Genomic DNA, 8,720 nt, shown 5'->3' with positions numbered 1-8,720 from the left:
TAGAAGAACTAAGAAAGAACTATAAGAAGAACCAAGAAAGAACTATTAGAAGAACTATTAGAAGAACTATTAGAAGAACTAAGAAGAACTAAGAAAGAACTAAGAAGAAGAACTAAGAAAATGAAAAAAAAGTCATGTGGCTTTTGGCGAGATGGTTTTACATAAACTGTTGTAACATTTGAATTTTTTAGGCTGTTAAGTTCGATAATAACTTAGATGAATTATCTCATCGTAAGCAGAAATCTGTCCTGCACTTTATTCCCAAAGGTATTCAGTTTTGTCCAATAACAATTCACTGAAAATTTTGAGAGACTGATAGCTAATAAATCTATATTTTGAAAAATTGGTTGTATTCTGTTGAAACATTATTTTGGCACATTCTGCTAAGTGTTGTTAATTAACTCACTTTCAAAGTTACTTCTTTGTACTGTTTATCAAACTTTCACCCTTTTTTCTTGATCCTCGACTGTGTAATAACATACAAAACATAGATGGTTAACTGTATTAATTTATAATGTCAGTGATATTTAACTGTACTTGAATCAGTAAGGCAGAGGTAAATTATATTTTACAGAGAAGAATATAATTGTAGCCCAAGATGCCCAGAAATTCTCTTCTACAAACTGAAATTATATTTTTCATTTATAAATATTTGTTTTTAAGGATAAAAACACAAATTAAGTTGGAAGAACAAAGAGTAATCCATGGGTAAAGGTTTTTGATACTTCATTGATGGTAACATTGGTTTAATATTTTCACCGGTGTCCTCAGGTTTTTCATTTGACATTTTCCCTTAGAACTGGAAGCCAAACTTACTTGTACCTTTAAAATTCCCGTGTAATTAATGTAGTCAATGTTAATTAATGTAGAGATAAGATTACAAATTTGTATAAGATTTTGGTACCAAGTTATAAAGCTGTTAGTTTTCTGGCATATTGTACTTATTTTCAAGCCTTTATGGGAAATATATTCCTTGTCTGAGCAATATTTTATTCACGCTTAGCATGCCATGGATATCAGTTAAGGCAGAATTTTGTTTTGCAGATATATCATATGTCAAAAGTAAGACAAAGAAAAAATATCAATCTTTGTTTATCATTTCAACATATTCAACATTTGGAACATTTTGCAAAAACTTAAGTAATTTACCATGCGTTGTTTAAATTTTGTTAGATTCAGCTATCTTCTGTTTGATTTTAAAGCAGGCACTTCCCTATTGTCACCCAGCCACGTAGAAAAAGGCAATTCAAACTTTGACGATGGAAGCTTCTTTCTGATTCTTCATTTTAGAAAAGCTTAAAAAAAATTGTTTTTAAATAGTGAAACGAAATAAAGTATGAATAGATTACAGACACATATTGTAAACCAGCCACCTAGAAAGGGCAATTCACATGAATAATTGTCTTTTTTGACATTTTCTTCATTTATAGAAAAGAAACTTGATCTACATTCTAAAATTTCAATTTAATAATAATTTTGATAATAAGTACATTTATAATGCGCATAATGCAGATGCCTTGATGCGCCAACAAAACACAAACAAGATGAAGGCGAAAAACGATGAGAAAAAACAACATCAGTGATCAAAAAATAACCAAACAGGTGGGTCTTGAGCATCGATTTGAAATTGAGAACAGATGGAGCTTAGCGGATATTCATGGGAAGTTGATTCCACAAATATGGGGCAGCGTACTAAAAACTACGTCCACCGTAAAATTGAGTGCGTGGATTTATTGTAACAGAAAGTAACAATTTGTTAGGGTGGCATACTCCTAGTAGAGTCTATATCCATCTGCTCGATTGTTCTCCTTCAGGAAAAGTGCCAAAAAGCAGCAGGAGAACATCTTTTTTGATCTGTTATTAATCATGATCTATTTTTTGTGTGGCTTACATGTTGAAGAGCATGAATGGAAGTACATCTGGTGAGAAAATTGGGTTTGTTGAGGCAATTTTCGACCCCTTTAGGCCTCCCAGGAGCATCGTACGAAAATTGTTTACCACTGAGTGAAGAGGTTTGTTTACAAGTGACGAAAAATTCCGGCTCGGATAGCCAAAATCTACATGGTCATGATTCGGAAAATTGATGGCGCTATGAAAGGCCAACTGGTCAGCTATCCGGTAATGGGTAGTGTTTAGCTAGTGAGAACTTCTATCTAGACTTAAAGACCACATTACTTTTTGATTTAGATTGTAAGTCAATGGGGCTTTTAATGGGCGTATGCTACGATAGAAGAGCGCAGGGAACGAGTTGGTTCATAAAGCTTAATAAATTCCTGTGAGTAAGGAGATAAGCCATATTTTGCTCACTGATTAATTGTAGCTTTCAAGTTTGGAGTGTTTAAAAAGTTTTCAGACTTTAATGCCTTTGACCTCATGTGACCATTGACTTATACCAATTTCAATAGGATTCTTGTACTCACCAAGCTGGATCTACATACTAAGTATGAAGTCCAAGAAAGATGTACTTCTTGTATTTACAACATTTTCATACTTTCACTAAAATATTGACTGCAAATGACCTTTGACCTCCACCAATTTCAATAGGGTTCTTTTATTCCAACAAGTAGAATCTACATGCCATGTATGAAGTTCAACAACGATGTACTTTTTGAGTTAACGTGATCGTTTTCAGACTTTGACCTCTGTGAACCCCAAATGACCATTGAACTTCACAGTACTCAATAAGATGGATCCACACACCAAGTATAAAGTTAACCCACTATCAACTTACCAAGTTTACAAGCAAGTCCCATTTACAAACACACACACCATCGCGTCGAGTCCTTCTGTCTCCAGCAAGGAATCAAATCAGGTAATGGGCATTTAATCGTACTCTCTGTTACTTGCAGATAATTGGTTTGATTTTCACTCTGAGATACTGTTGATTATTTCATTTGTAATATTTTTGAAGTTGTCAAGACTTGGGAGATGCTTGATTTGGTTTGAGCTATTCGAGTTCTCGGTACCTGGGCATGCAATATGATTATTTCACCGTGATGAAAAGTTCTTCAAAGTACATTGGATTTAGTTCTTGGAAATGTTAGGTGTAACATGCTCTCCACACTTTGTTTTTTGTTTTCCCCTTCCCCCGAAAGATTTGGAGTCACATATATATATATACTTTGCTTGACTAATTCTATTTTTTCAGTTTCTTTTCCAAGATGAAGTTTCACGACCAAGAGAAACCTAACACAGTCTAACAATGAATCACACTAAAGCACAATGATGTCAATAACAACACTCATGAAATTATTCTGGGAAGTCTACCTCCAGTTTTACTTCTTTTCAAATCAAATGCTTTTCTACCAGTTAAATTTAGTGCATCCAGTTAAGCAGACATGTACAAGGTTCTTCAAAAAGTTAATCCTTAAAACCTTAAAACCTCAAATCCAGGATTATCTTTTTACAATGATTACAACTCATCATCATACTCTTCCTCCTCCTCCCCCTCCTCCTCCTCCTTCTCCTCCGCCTCCTTCTCCTCCTCCGCCTCCGTCTCCTCCTTCTCGTCTAGCTCTTCCTCCACTTCTTCTTCCTCTTCTTCTTCCACTTCTTCTTCTTCCTCTTCTTCTTCCTCCTCTTCCTCTTCCTCCTCCTCTTCTAGCTCTTCTGAATTTATTGTCGTATAGTGATCTCAAAGTTTCAGAGTTAATTACGTAAAGGGTACTTCCCCTACTCATGTGATAATCATTGTCCAATCATATGCTTGTTTTACGTGACGGGTTTCCGAGGGTGGAAAATTAGAGGAAGGAGAAGAAGAAGTGTGCTTCGAAGTTGTAAGAAAAGAAGAGAGAATAAATCAGTTATAACAATCAAGATTCTACTAAGCCTACTTTATTGGTTATTTCGTAAAGGACAGGAAAAACAAACACCCCAAACGAACAAACACAACATGGTGCAGGAGCGGAGCTTTCGGCCCATCCGCGGAACTTTATTCAAGCCGTATCCTACCGTACAGTTCAACCAAACGTCTGACTAGCTTAGGTAGACGAACCTACGCTATAACGATTTAGCCTAGCCGAGACTACGTCTGTAACCATCAGGCGTAGCTGCGATTGATGTAGTGTCCGTCTTCAGGCATTTAAATAAGCCTAGAATCTTTGGGACTGAAACACACTTTCCATCATTTGTGAGTATGACCATCAAAAGTTTAGGCTATCCCATGACCAACCACTGATATTCTATGAACTTAGCCTAGCCTACGCACATCCAAATTAGCCATCCAGTGACGAAGCCACCATCGATCTCCTTTTTTTGCTTAGAGTGTACAACGCAACTTAGGCTCGAGACTTTCCATATGCTTAACTGCATCGTTAACGAATCCTATCATAGCCTATCGGTCGTAGGCCTACGTACATTGTGAGCCATAGCCAACCGTAAGTTCGTAACGTGACTGGCATCGGACTGAAATTGAACAGGCAAATTATAGAACCTCATTGATGACGTAGCCTAGATTGGATGTTTTTTTTCGAGCTTATATTCACTGTGGAGCCGATGACCCTGTGGCCAACCAAAGCCTAGCTCTACACTAACCTTCAGCTTGAATTCACCATAGCCTAGCCTATGCTTTCAACACAGAGCCATGGAGCCTAGCCCTTACTGGAGCTTACAGCACTGTAACCTGGAATAGCATACTGCAGCCTACTACACTAATGCAGCCTGAAGCATTGAAAAAACCTAGCCAACACAGTCTTACAAGGGAATTCAGCTCAACAATCTAGCCTGCCTGGACTAATCCTATGCAAAACAAAACAAAACACGTTCAAGACTTTAGCATCAGAAAGTCTCTGCAGCAATTTCTAACCGTTCCTGAAATTTGGTATTAGCCAGCATCTACCAACAGTTTTCTACCGGTGGCCTACCATACCAGTACCTACTACTCGAAAGCCTATGTGCAAGAAACTACAAACCAGTCTAACGTAAAAATTTATTTATATTATCGTCAGTCGAGTTGTAACCTTACATAGCCTACAACAGATATTTGATACACTGGTCAATCTTTTCATGTTACTTGGTGTTGCATGCACATTGATTAAGGCAAATATTGGTCTGCCATACTGAAGGGCCTAGCTCTAAATTGTGCAAATTTTCAGATTTGGCTAAGCTTTGTCTCACAATTCACTTTGAGTTTTGTGGTATTTTTGATGTGAATTTATTTTGGGTATTAGTGTTTCATCAGTTAACATGGCACAACCAGCGCAAAGGTTAAGAGTAACAGATTTTCTTCCTACAAGATTTTGTGGTGATAGAATCGACCGTGATTTGTGTCGAGCACATTTTTATACCTACGTAGATTACTTAGAGGCTCATGACCTGCATGAACCTGCTGATCAGGCAGAACTTCACAATGTTGTACAACTTTTCAAACGTAGCCTCCAAGGTACTGCTAGATTATGGATTGAAGGAAAGGTATTTGAGACATTACAGGATTTACAAACTGTATTTGTCAATCGCTTCAGTCCATCACAGTCTCAATTAGCCCATGTCACCCAGTTTGAGAATATTACATATATTCCTGGGGAAAGTGCTGAGCAACACTTATCCAAAATAAGACAACTTGCTCAAATAATAGGGTATGGGGATGACCAAGTAAGAGATAAGTTCTTATCAACCCTGCCATCAAAATGTCGCACTGCTGTACTAATGTCAGCTCCTGACAACATTTTGGAGACCATAGTTACTCGTACCCAGTGTTTTTTGATCCCCAGGATGAAAAAGCTTCTAAGGAAGTATCATTCTCTGCTAGAGAAGTAGCCCCTGCCCCAAATTCTGCAATATATGATGAGATAACACAGTTGAAAGATCAGTTGCAGACTTTAAATATGGCACAAGGAGAGTTCAGAGAACCACGCAAATTGCAGCGTGACAGTACTCCCAACCGTAACCGATCAAATTCCCCATCAGTTAACAGAGGAGGTAAAAGCCCTAATAGGCGAACCTCAGGATCGCACAATAACTTAGGGAAGGATACTGGTAGATATTACAGACGCAAAATTTTTTGTGACTATTGCCTGTATCCCGGTCATACATGGCGTAACTGTAGAAAACGGCAAAGAGACCTTGAACAACGCCAAATCCAAAGAGAGGCAAGACCTACTTCTGAAAGGGATAATCCTCAGATTGGTGGTCAAGGTATGACTCAGGATTTTTAGAAGGGGAGAGTTCTCAGTGCGCTCCTGAACCCTCTCCCTACGTAAATTCTTTGAGGACACCAACTAAGCCTAATAAGAAACAAGGTGATAATAATCATCATAAGGCAGAATATCTGGACAAAGTTGAAGTTGAGATTCAGTTAAATTCCAACAATTATGCAAAAGGTTATTTACCTGACAAGAAGGGTATTGTTGTACTATTTGATAGTGGGTCTACAAAATCTATCATTGCTCATTCATTTGTTAACTCTTCTAAGTATTTGTCACAACTGAAATGTTCTCATGTAAATCCAGTCACTTTTCGTTTAGGAAATGGATCATATTTGACCTCAGATACTATGATAGAGCTTGAAATAGCAATACAAAAGAGAAATTTCAGAATTTCAGCAATGGTTGTTGATAATCTGATTGGAGTTGATTTGATATTGGGATCAAAAACTTTGGCAGAATTAGATGGGACCTTGGAATTCAAAACTAACAGGTTCAGGATCTCAGCCAAACAGTTGCATCTCAGACCTTCTGCTTATGTTGCAATTAAACCTGGTCAAGAAAAATTCATCACTTTGAAAGGAAAAGTACCACCTTATTTAAGGAATGCAGAGGTAATCATTCAACCCAACAGGTATCTTTCCAAATGGTGTCCATCACAAATGTTGGTGAAATTTAGAAGAGGTCGAACAAGTATTCCAGTTAAGAATATTTCTCGTCAGACTATACATGTTGTGTCAGATAAGCCAGTTGCTACTCTACATTTCAGCCAGTTGACTGATGTTGTACAACCTTTGCCATCACAATATGTAACCCAAAAGTCAAGTAATGATTCATTGCACAAAGTATCTGTGGAGTCTAGCACTATTGTTGAGGAACGTGTTAAGAAATATCCACATTTGGATCTAGATGATCCAAATTTGAAATTGTCTGAAGATGAGATTATCCATAAATATGTCAGTTTGTCTCAGAGTGTGTTAACACCTGATGAAAAAGAGGAAGTGTATGACTTGCTCTCACAAAATAGACAAGCATTTTCCTTACATGGAGAGTTGTCAAGCTGCCCAAACTTTGAAGTTGATATTGAGCTATCCAATGATGAACCATTTTATATCAGACCTTATTTTGCTTCCGATAGTGGTAAGCAAGCCATTGACAAAGAGTTAAACCATTTGGTTAAATTAGGTATTTTGTCCATTGGACATCAGTCTTACACATCTCCGGTGTTACTCATATCAAAGAAGGAATCAAGTGAAAAGAGGGTAGTTACAGATTTCAGATACTTGAATTCTAGAATAAGGAAAATCAATCATCCTTTCCCATTGCTTTCTGAGACCCTAAAGACAATAGGGAATTCAGAAGCCAGAGTGTTGAGTGTAGTAGACATTAAGTCAGCCTTTCATTGCCTTCCACTTTCCAAGCATGCACAACAGTATACAGGAATAGCTTCCTATAATGGAGGAAATCACTTTTACTATAAAAGATTGCCACAAGGTCTTAATATTTCTCCTGGTATATTTCAGGCGAAAATCAATGATATTCTTCAAGCTATACCTGGTTCTACAGAATTTTGTATTGCACATCACGACGACATTATCTTATTCAGTAAAGATAAGAGTGAACATAAGAAGCATTTAACATTGTTACTGAAATGTTTGGCAGATAATGGATTGAAAGTTTGTCCTAAGAAATGTAAATTGTTCAGAAGCAGTGTATTATACATGGGTCATAAGATTTTTGTGAATGAAAGGGGTTGTCTGTGTATACAACCACTCGCAGACCGATGTGAAGCAATTAGGAAAATGAAACGTCCAAAAACTCCAAAAGAAACAAGGAGATTTGTTGGAGCAGTAAATTATATTTCAAATTTTTTTCCCAAAATCCAAAGTGTATTGAGACCAATTCATCACCTTGCAAGAAAGCATAAAAGATTTGTGTGGAGTGATGAACATGAGGCAGCATTTGAACAGATAAGATCAATGATGACTAATCCACCAATATTGCATTTGCCAAGAAGTATTGGTACATTCAATTTGTACAGTGATACTTCACGCACTGCTACTGGGTCTTACTTAACTCAAACTGTTGAAGACAAAGAATATATTCTTGGTTATTATTCTAAAGTCTTACCACCTGCCTGCCAAAACTATAGTGTTACAGAGTTAGAGATGTTTGGATTGTTGATAAACATCACAGCATTTAAGCATCTATTGAAGCCAAATGAATTCAATGCATTTGTTGATCATTCATCTATAGTTCAGATCTTACAATCTAAGGATGAACCTAGCACCTCTAGATTGCGAAAATTAATCCTGAAATTATCCGATTATTCATTCAAGATTGCTTACAAAAAGGGATCAGATTTGGTTCTAGCAGATTTTTTGTCAAGAAATCCAAATTATAGTCACTCCGAGATTGACGAAGTTGTTCCTATAGCATTTTCTCTGTTTACTTCAGAACTGTTGAATGATGAAGTTAGACAACCTGTATGTAACCCAATAGTTACAAGGTCATATGCAAGGACACATGGTATAGATATTCCAGATTTGTTCCCAAAGGGCTCAAAGACAAATCAAACTG

This window comes from Apostichopus japonicus, chromosome 21 (assembly GCF_037975245.1).
Source record: "Apostichopus japonicus isolate 1M-3 chromosome 21, ASM3797524v1, whole genome shotgun sequence".
Classification (NCBI taxonomy): Eukaryota; Metazoa; Echinodermata; class Holothuroidea; order Aspidochirotida; family Stichopodidae; genus Apostichopus; species Apostichopus japonicus.
The sequence above is the reverse complement of the archived record's forward strand: the minus strand, read 5'-3'. Positions refer to the sequence as shown.